This window comes from Micromys minutus (genome assembly GCF_963924665.1).
Source record: "Micromys minutus genome assembly, chromosome: 10".
Lineage (NCBI taxonomy): Eukaryota > Metazoa > Chordata > Mammalia > Rodentia > Muridae > Micromys > Micromys minutus.
In genome coordinates this window covers 2,134,340-2,145,776 of record NC_137979.1, presented here as the reverse complement: position 1 = coordinate 2,145,776, position 11,437 = coordinate 2,134,340, and positions in this window count along the sequence as shown.

Here is an 11,437-nt window from a genome sequence, read left to right as displayed (position 1 = left end):
TATAGTTCAAGTGGAAGGGTGGTCCCCCTGTAACATGGGCTGTCAGGGAGAGTGTGAGTATGACACTGGGGCCCCTGGATATATTACCCAGTTTTGCTTCTCATTCACTAGGTGATTTTTTTTGTGATTCATTTCAACCCTCTTAGTTCTCTTGGAGGTAATACAACTTGCTTAACCTAGCTCTCAGGGATTTTTTGCATGTGCAGTAGTAATGTAATTTACAATACCTTTGAAAAAGTCAAAAGCACTATAAGAAGAAAGGCATTAAATGGATTAACATTGGCTTTGATCCAAGAAAGACCTGTGTGCTCAAAATAGTCATAGAAAGGGGACTTTGATTCAAATCAGAATCTCTGGTTGGTAGGTCATCAAGTCTGAGCCAAGCATGCTGTGGGAGGAAGGAAGGACATCAGCTCTGTGATCTGAATCAGTAAGAGAAATCAAGGTTTATTCTCAATGCCAGCTCTGCCCAGTTAATGACTGCTTGGAATACTGTGTGGATGAACTATTGGAAGCCATGTCTTGGCAAAAAATGATAAGAAGGTCACTAGGGGTTACTGCTGTGAGTGCCAGGGAGGGGGCACTTATGGCATTCAGGGGTGTGCTCACCACCCCTCCTGGAGTATGGGTGGGGGGGCAACATCAGAGGTGCCTTAAAAGTTGCTAAAAGTAAAATCTTCATAAGGCTTGAGATTGGTTAGAGTCTCTGTTCACACTGCTTCCGTGATCTTTCCTCAGTGTGTGTGTGTGTGTGTGTGTCTACTTTTTTCTGCTGTTCTAGGAATACATTAGCAACTTGATGTTAGTTTACATACATATTAGGCTAAAATGATGCAAAGGTGCAGCCCTACTAGAATTGGTAAATGAGATGATTTAGGTTATCATTATGATTTTGAAGGAACTTTCCTTTGCTTTAATGGGTTTTGTCAAAATCAGAGGAGCTATTTTTACTTATCCCTCAGAGTTTGTGTTGTTAACAGCTAGAACTAGAAAACATCAGGGAAATCCTCTAGCACCCATTTCTTGCCACTGTCTGCTGAGTGATTCCCTGTCTTCTCTGCCCTCACTTGAGGCTTTGTAGGTCTTCCCACACAGCTTTGTGACTCAGCACCTATACAGTGGCCTTACTTCTTTTGCTAATGCTCCTTTATGAAGCCTTCTGACTTGAATGTATAAATCCTTCTCTTTTTAGCTGAATGGATAATTGGTGTCACTGTCTTGTGACCATGGACAAACTTGTGCATTGATATCAGATACCATGCTCTTAGACTACAGACTCCTTGAATAAATCAACAGGAAAAGAAACACCGTGTTAGTACATTGCAGGCACCTGTTTTTCCTCACTCAGGGGATTGGAAAAAAGAAGTGTTTATATACTTGTAATAAAGTAGTTGATTCTATGAAATACTTTATTCCAAAATGTTTTATTTAAGGTCTACACTTATGGGGTTATGATAGAAGCAAGACAGATTGAACATTTTATTTTCACTTGTTCTGGTGGAGTGAGACACAATTTAACACCTAACTGCTGTGGCCTTTGAACATGGCAGAAAGAACTAGCATTATCTGGAGCTGGGAGCTCGAGGAAAGGCAAAGAAGGTTCTGGGAAAGTGTTAATGCCTAAGGGATGAAGAGAGTGTTCTCAGGGCAATACGAAGCAGGACAAAGGTGTGGAAAAATATCAGGGACACATAAAGGCTAGGAACAGTGGGGTGTGCAGAGAGACGGGATGGGAGGGGATGAGATTGGGGTAGGGCCAGAGACTGCATTTCTGTCTGCCTGGTGATGTCGCTCGCCACCAATGCTGGGTCTTAGGCAGGAGAATGACAGGACCAATAGTGTAAGTGAGGCACCACCGCTAGGAGAGCACTAAGTGGATACGAGTGAGCAAACCTGGAAAGTGGAAATCGGAGAGGAGGTGGTGGTGGGAGGCGGCCATGTAAGACTTGCCAACCAGATGCATTGTTTGTGACTTCCTTAGCTCTGTCCCACTTGATGACTCAATTTCCAACAACAATAGTTCAGTCCGTATCAGCCCCCATCACTAGACATCGAGCTCCTAAGTGGTGGGTCTTAGGCAATGGCGTGGGATGAGCTATAGCACAGAGCTTAAGAATCTAAGCCTCGGAGTTGTCTGAGCATGTATTTAGGTGGCCCTAACATCTTACCTCCTGTTGGCTTAACCACTCAGTGTCTCCATTGTCACATTGGCTATAAATGAGAATATCTGCCATGCTGTTGAGGGAATTAAATAAAATGATATAGATAAAGTGCTTAGCCTGGGTCTGACATTCCACTGATTCAAAAAATATGTACACAGCACTTGCTCTAGCGTGTCTGGCTTTGGGGATTTGGCAATGAATAAAGTGGATTTGGCCCTGCTCTTATGGAGAACTTGATATATGGCTGGTGCTGTAGCTGAGTTATTCTCAGTTATAGCTCTTTGCCTTTGACTCATTTATGTTGTGCATGGAGTCTGAGCATGAAATTCTAGAAGCTACTCATTCTTGCAAACACATTCCCTAACACTTCACTGCATAAGCTTTTGAGGATGGTCACTCTATTTTATACGTTTAGTTTAATTGATTCCTCAAGCCCCAGTAATACTTTCAGCTTAATTGCCCATAAAGCTGAATCAAGAATACTCGAGGTCTAACATAATTTTCCAGCTTAGTAATCTATATGCGACTAACCTGAAAATATTACACTTAATGGATTTCATAGGCTTAGATGGGTGAACGTGTGGCTCACCATTAACTAGTGCCTACATAGGGCTCCAAATTCCTATGTAAAATACCTGCTCTGGGTTTGAGGCTGTATGTTTTCAACTGAGAGAGTGAATGCTTGAAGGGAAATATCATAAGCCAAGACCTAGGTAGTGGTGGGTGGAAAAAGAGTTGGTGGTCTTTGGCAAGGAGGATTTGGCCTTGATATGAGAGTTTCTGTGGGTCCTAAAATATTTACTGAGTGTCCAGGTGCAATGAATTAAGTAGGGATGATTATTTGGAACGAGTTTGCTACTGAAGTGTTTGGGAGGCTTTGGAAGTCAGGTCCTGGTGGCTGAAGATATGAGAGGTTCTTAGAGCACAAGATTCCTTGGAGGACTAGGTTTTGGGAAAAGGTAACAAACAACTAGGAGTTAAGGGTACTAGGAAGCAGAAACCAGGGAGAGCCTCAAGGCCATGAGGCATCATTTGGGCAACTGTTGGATGCAACTGGTGTTCTTTCTATCTGTGAAGTGTTGGTTCCAGACTTAAGGCTCTAGTACAAGGAGGCCTGGATGGCTGAGCATAGGCCTATTTGCTTTGAGTGTGGACTTCAAGACTCTGATGGCACCTAGCATTAAGCTCCTCTAATTATGTGTGCAGTGGTAAATCTTCCAGAAGAAATAGATGAGAGAGTGTCCCTGGGGATAGAAGAAATAGAGGCGTCTTTAGTTTGTTAAACAAGGCAGGTGACATATTAGCTAAAAACCAGCTTTCTAATATTCTTTCAACTAAGTGTTGCTTGCCTTTCTGGGTCTCTACAGCAAGCTCCCCACCTAATTATTCTCACTGCTCTTCCTTCTTCCCCTAGCTTTTGCCACATTGTATTGTAAGCATGCTCAGGAACTCAGGTTCCCAATAGCCTGGAGCTTTTAGATCTACAGTACTTGCTGGTGTTACCAATTAAAAATTCTTTGAAATTTTCACATAGTTCATATACAATGTATTTTGATCATGTTGACCTGTATGTAATCTTCCTTCAGAATTTTAGATCCATTCTTTACCACCAAGCCACCTCCCAATTCCACCACCCCTTAAAAGAACCCAAGAACCTAAACAGAACCAAGGTATATAAAGAAAACCAATTTTCCTTCCTCCAGAAACCATCAACTGTTTATCCTCAGATGAGACAGGGACTCCTCAGTCCCTCCTTGATACATGCTGGATGCTGACTGGATGCTGGCTGGATGCTGACTGGATGCTGACTGGATGCTGACTGGATGCTGGCTGGATGCTGACTGGATGCTGACTGGATGCTGGATGCTGACTGGATGCTGACTGGATGCTGACTGGATGCTGACTGGATGCTGACTGGATGCTGGCTGGATGCTGACTGGATGCTGGCTGGATGCTGACTGGATGCTGATTGGATGCTGGCTGGATGCTGACTGGATGCTGGCTGGATGCTGGCTGGATGCTGACTGGATGCTGGCTGGATGCTGGCTGGATGCTGGCTGGATGCTGACTGGATGCTGACTGGATGCTGGCTGGATGCTAACTGGATGCTGACTGGATGCTGGCTGGATGCTGGCTGGATGCTGGCTGGATGCTGGCTGGATGCTGACTGGCTTGTACTAACACAGGTCTTATGCAGGCAGCCATAGATGCCTTGAACTCACAAGTACAATGGTACGGTCACGCCAGAAGATATGGTTTCTTCTCATTCCCTCCTACTCCTGGTTCTTACAACCTTTCTACTCTCTCTTCTGTGACGCCTGCCGAGTCACAGGGAGGATGAATTGTTCTTAGTTGTTAAAGAATATGAATATTATACTTAATTACAACCTTAAAAAAGAATATGAATATTAATTGTTTTGTTTATGGTTGAGCACATCATAGAGGCTTTTTCTCTGTGCATTGACCAGTGGCCAGTTTCTGTTTTAACTATCATGACTCCTCTTCCAAGAAAGGTCTCTGATAATGTCTGAGCTGTACTAATCTATGAGCACAGGGATTCAAATGAGGAGGTGATTTGATACTTTATTCATGGGGGAAACTAACATGAGTAAAGTCTACCTCTGCAGCCTATGCGCTCCTTACCATGGGTTCTTATCCAGATTTACAGTACTAGACAGTGTTTGCTTGCACGTAGCAGGCATTAATCACAATAAGAATGTGATTGATAACCCCTATAACATTCATACCAGGACTTTTTAACCTATGGGTGTTGTAGAGTGTCCTACAGCCATTTGTAGTTTGATGTTAATTCACTTCCTCAAGAAGGGCTGCCTAGTCATGTACTCAGGACTTCATCAGAACCTTCCCATCTTAATTAGTAAAATAAAGGTGAGAGTTGGTGATTGGGCAGGGGAAGGGGAAGGGAAGGTAGAAAGAGGGTCGGAGGGGAGAGAGAAAGAGGGGAGAGAAGGGAATCATGATGGAGCTTGAGAAGGATGAGCTGGATCCAGGTGGACCTAATTGGCATTAGGTAGCTAGGAACATTTTAAGGATTTTATAGGTCTTTTATTTCATGTGGAAGGGCAGTTTGTATCTTTGTCCATGGGATGTAATCTTATTGTATAGAGGGTTTGTGGATTGAGAACTGAATATATAAACCTGTATGAAAAGCTACCGGGCCTTAGAGTCATGTTTGTCTTGGGAATTGGGATAAAGAAACATGCTGAGGGGTGGGGTAATTTCACACGGGACAGAGGCAGTAGGGCAGGCAGAGCAAACGGCCAGGGAAGGGAGCCATGTGGGGAATACGGCTAGCGGACGAGTGACAGTCTGTGCGCGAGGCTCTATACTAGAAGTGGCGCCCTCGTAGTGAGACTGCAGTGCCGATAAAGAGATAAGTTATTTCATTTTTAATATTTACAGCAACATATGGGTATAACTTGGCAGGCCAGTCATTCTGTGACTCCCAGGGTTCACAGTTGAGCAATACTGTTGATGACCTTTTCCTCCTGGCTGTCTGCTTAGCACCTCTGGGTACTACAAGATCTAGCCAAGATCATCTGTTTGTTTACAGGGCTTGGAGAAATAACTCACTGGATGCCACTGGGTGGTTAGAGAAAGTATCTTACCAGAAATGCAAGTGTAAGTATCTGGGACATCGTTATGGAAAGGAAGCATTTAAACATTCTTTTGTAACATGTTCACAAAGATATGCATACTTGGAGAATGTCAAATCAGAAGTAAAACACAGAACCTGTGCATCCTGTGCACTGCAGCTTTTATTCCCTAATTTTAAAAGACGATTTACTTTCACAAAGCCTTATTTACTAAAGAAATTTGTCTTTTCTTTTAGTATTAAGTAAACACTTTATTCTTCAATCTAAAGACATGATACCTTCCTCTCCAGGATATTTTATTTTTCCTCAAACCTTTTCTACCTTGATGAGATCAGCTGTGTGGCTCCCTGTGGCATCTCCTAGCCTGGTACATTTAGCTGTTACAGTCATGTGGCTAGAAATGGAATTTGTTTTAAAGCAATGACCTTTACTCCTAGATAGATAGTGTTATCCAAGGATGCAGAAATTTGAGATTCTGCATTTTTATTATAAAGCAGCATCCCTCTGCCTTTCCTTCAGTGAAGTCATTATCAGGGGAATCGAGGAGAATGGAGGCTTTTGGGATTCTGACTTCTACTTCCCTTCAGGGGAAGCATTAACACCTGACTACTATAATCTGGGAAGAAAAGTGTTGAAGGGCTGTGGGGCAGCGCACAGTGGGGTTGTGGGTTGGAGGAAGGCTGGAAGTTTCCGCACAAGTAGAAGGAGGGCAAACAAGAGGGACCAGCGCTAGGATCGGGTACAGGGCCTGTCCTCAGAGCTGTGCTGTGGAAACCACAAGCAGCCGGCTGCTGCTCACCGCAATGGGAAGCACTGGCTGCATTTTCCCAGACCTCTCAGAAGAGGTTCTACACTCTTTTCTGTGTTTCTAGATGCTGCTTCTAGGCCATGTCCCCATGAGCTACTTCTTGTGGGAAGCCACTGCATTCGCCATTACAAGATGGCGCCCAGCCCGAAGGGAGGTTGGCCAGTTTTGAGATAAACAACCTAAGTGCGCATGCACATATGCCTGTTTTGCTGACTCATGCTGACTCGTTCTCTAGTCCCGAGTATGCTAATTAGGACACACAGAATGCACCAATCAAGTAGTGACACATTCCTCCTAAGCATATATAAGGAGGGTTGATTTCTGGGCTCGGGGTCTTTCGCTACTGCATTCAAACCCACAATAAACACCTGTAGAAGGATCCTGTTGTGGCGCGTCTTTCTTGCTGGTGAGATAGGTGATCTCAACACTTCTAACAGTGCTTGGAAAGGAGAGCAAATATCTCATTTTCAGGCCCTGGCTCCTAACAAGGCCACCAAAGCAGGCAAGGGAGTTTTGGAAAGTCCCTAGGGGGGACACTGTTTAGTGTTTAAGGATTTCATGTGCTGAACAGCTGAAGGAAAATGGCCCACGACTTATCCATTTTAAGCCATGGTTGATACTGATAAGAGAATTATCTTTTTGGTGGTTTAGGTCCTGATGATACAGTGATTTGTTAGTTCAACACAGCAACATGGGTGGACGGAGGGCTTGGAAAATCTACCAATGTCACTGCCATTTCCTGAAATGACATTGGCCATGAGTTCTGCATCCTTACACCCAGTCTGGGTTTTGTTCCGTACTAGATGAATGATGTGGAAGCATCACTGAATCTTGTAGCCTCAGTTTACTCATTGGTGAAATAGTTGTGAACCTAGAATCCTTTTTTTGCTTGGGGTGTTTAGGTGATAATCTCCACAAAGCTCTAAGGAGACTGCGGCGCATTTCCTAGGGCTAGATCAGCCATTATGGCCGAGCCAGCGGAAGATGAGATCAGGGATTGGTCAGAAGGACCAACACTCAAGGTCTACTGATATCCATCTTCAAGGATAACGTGGAGGAAGGAGATCACAGTGAAATATGAAGCAGGTGACCTGCAGATTGGATAACCTCCATCAAACATCGAGGGCAAATTCCCAAATGCTGCTGGTCACAGATGCCTGAGCAGAACAATCTGTTTTTAAAGTACAATTAAACAGACAAATGCTTGGAGATCTCAAGGGGTAGACCCACCCCAGAGCCCCATATGCTCAGTTTAGGCACAGCAATTAGACAGTGCAGGGGAGGATTCATCTCTGTTTTAGAGGTGATTTTTAAAGTGAAATCTCTTTACAGAGTCAGAAGGAGTATTCTCAGATATATTTCGTTAACAACCTCTATTTGAGTTGGAGTCTTGGGAAGGTCATTGATTCTTATACACACTCAAATCTGTGTTTTAGTCCAGTTAACAAGAGGATTTTAACTAGTTGCCAATTCCTGTGAAAGTGTTAAATGAAGAAGCATCTACTTTAAGTCTGTTTATCGAAGGAGGGAAGAGTATGGAAGATAGGAAATGCTTTGTTAGTGTTTGAGGTATGGTATCAGTTTTATTATTAGTTAGTTAGCCCCCCTGTCCCAGTTAAATTGGAGAATGAAATATGCAAGACAGAAAAAGTCTAAAAGACACAGTCTCATTTGTTTTCTACAACTGAAGGCCATTTGGGTTTACATAAGGTGTTGTCTTAGAGTTTTCACTGCACTCTAATGCTGTTGCTTCAAGCTGGGTTGATTGCAAAAAACACCAGTTAAGTGTTTCCATGGTGGTTAGGAAAGGGGTGTGCACTCTCTGGTCACCCACAGGGAGGCTGAAACCACCACTTAGCTCTTTAATGGAGGCCTAGGATGCAATTAACATCTTTTTGCATGTGGATTACTTTGACAGTGACTCATCCCCACCTCCTATGTAACTATAACAAAATTAAACTCAGGCCTGTGAGTTTTGGGCAACTAGAAAATGGGAAATTAAAAATTCTTCTGGTGGATTTTCCTAGTAGATTACTTTCTGTGTATTTAATCAGTCATGCCCCCCCCCCCCAATTTAGTTAAGTTGATTGATTGTGTGTGTGTGTGTGTGTGTGTGTGTGTGTGAGAGAGAGAGAGAGAGAGAGAGAGAGAGAGAGAGAGAGAGAGAGAGAGAGAGGGAGAGATGTGATAACAACTTTGGAGAATTAGTTCATTTCTCTCACTCTGTGGATTCAGGGATCCATCAAAGACCGTCAGATTGGTCAGCAAATCATTTCCATCTCAACAGACACTTTATTGCCCCCTTTCTGCCACCCATGCTGTTCTTTCTTCTGGTTAAAAACTTTTAGTTTGCTGTTTAAAAATTGTGCATTCCAATAATTAAAATCCTTTGAACAACAGCAAAACGGCACCATGACATGACTAAACTTCACTTACAGCCTGGAGGATGCCTTGGACAATTTAAAGTTTCATTGTATCTTTCACTACTTCCTACCCAGCTTTTCTCTTCCGGAAAGGCGAATTCTTTTCTTTTCCCCACTGGCCGGACCGGCAGATGAGCAGGAGGTCAGGGAAGGCCTCTGCGGCCCAGAGTTCTGATTCTTTGCCATGAAAGGGGTGGCATGGTCACTTGAACTTGAACCTCTGCATCTTACAAAGCCAAGCAGCTAAAAGAAGGTAAAGAAGTAGGCACTGCTTGTGACTGTGCGGTCCACGTTGCCAGTGTCTGCCTCATTACAATTCACCAGTGTGTGTCTCCTGCCCAATCACTCCCTTTGAAGGCAGGGCATTTTTCTCTTGTGTTTCTGCTTTCTTCAATGTCGACTTATCAGATGTCTCCATCTCAGCCCTTATTGTAATTGATGGAGTTGTGGAAGGAGTGAAGAATGAGGTGCACGAATGAGATGGGTCAGATGTGCTCAGTGGACACTGCTCAGTCCCCTGCCATTTCTGTACTGTGGACCCCTCCGCAGCAAGCAGCACACCCAGGCTGCCCGACTTACACAACTGGGTTAGTGCAGCAGGGCCCATAGGTTTCAGCTCTCAGCTTGAAACCTGAGCTCAGTGACTGCGTGGAACACTGATGAAAGGGTTTCTAAATAAAGTTGCCTCTAGGTGCGGTGGGAAGGAGGCTGGTGACTGGTAAACAATGTCTGCTGCCGCTGGAAAGGGAGTCGTCGTTCCGGGCTCACCAATACAAGGGATGAACGGTTGGGACTGGGGTCTTGCCTTGGTTTAGCTATAACATGTTTTGTGACACTCAACAGACTTCAATATTCTAGTGTTTTTGTTTGTTTGTTTGTTTGGTTTTTTTTGCTTTCTTAAATGTTAATTTGGAGAGGAGAAAAGAAACCATCTTTTAAATATAAGAGCCACAAGGCTGTTGCAACGCTTCGCGAGATTTGAATGCACAGATCTGTGTGCAGTACAGAACTATGGCATCATTTTCCAAGCTGAAGGCTAACTGGGTACAAACTTACATAAACAAAGTTTGTTTTAAGGTGTTTATTGCTTCATTTTGTAAGCACAGGGGATGTAGGTCAAAGCAAGTATGAAATCCTGGAGTAGAAAAGGGAGAGTCACACTGGGCTAGAGACAGCTGGACTTTCAATGTTACCTTGAAGAGTAACCACTCCAGTGGTTTTTGAATTTGGGATCCTCCATTTTCTCCTGTAGGAATATGCCCTTCATTATTCCTGATGGGACCACTTAGTAAAAAGTGCTGGTCTGTGTGAGGCCGCTCATTTCTTAACATGCATCCCAGATTTTAGTATTAAACAAGTGCCATTAAATCCATCTGAATTAAACCAACTGCCTTAGACATCACCGAGAGAAAGTTGAGATCTCCTTAGGCGGTCAGCTTCTCAGCCTCCACCGTGATCTCTTGAGCATTGCCCTCCAGTGCCTGCTGCCAAATTCCCCTCATAGTGGCTGAGAAGAAAGGAACTGCTTTGACTGAGATAGCTGTGTGTGTGTGTGTGTGTGTGTGTGTGTGTGTGTGTGTGTGATTTGCCTGTGTAAACATTACCACAGGGGCATGAAACACAGTGGATTCAGTTCTAGAACCCCTGAGTGGAGGGAATACTTGGGCTCACTGCTCTCATCACCCGGACTGCACCCAACCAAAACTGGTCTCACATCTCCTGTAAACCAGGCACTGTGTTTAGCTCATAGGACATGATGCTGGCAAAACTGATATTTTCACAAAAACATATCTTCTATGGAGAGAAGAATTGAACAAACATAAAAACATATTTCAGACTATAAATATGTGAAAGGAAAGTAATTTATTTGCATACAAGGGACCAGAGAGTGGGGCGTTTATCAATAGTGTTCTGTTGACAGGACTTGGTTGTTCAATGAGTCAATAAAGGTCTCTTATTGGCCACCAGTGGTTCTGCTCCGCACATTGCCGATAGACATCCTCAGCGGTATGATGAGACAAACTGTATCTGTAGAGTTTCCGTGGGGGTTAAACAGGAATCCATTTGCCTGATTGAGTGGGAGTCTGGCTTAGAAAAATGTGGGTAGAGCTTTTGATTTATTTATACTTTTGAGCTCTCTGGTGACATTTCTATACCTGCAGCGATGTCATGAAAGAGACTTGCTGCTCATGGTTAAGGAGCACAGAGGAGCAGTATGGGGGAGGGGATCTACAGTGACTGGAGAAGGGGCAGTGGAGTAGCCAACCTTAAACCAAAAAATTCATAAATTTTGTTGACTAAAGGAAAGAAAAAAATGTTTATGAACCTGGAAACAAAGTAGAAAAAGCAGGGCTTGGGGCTGGGGAAAATTGGTATGGATGAGGAATACAGACTAGATTATGAAGAGAAGGTCTTAGAGAGACATTC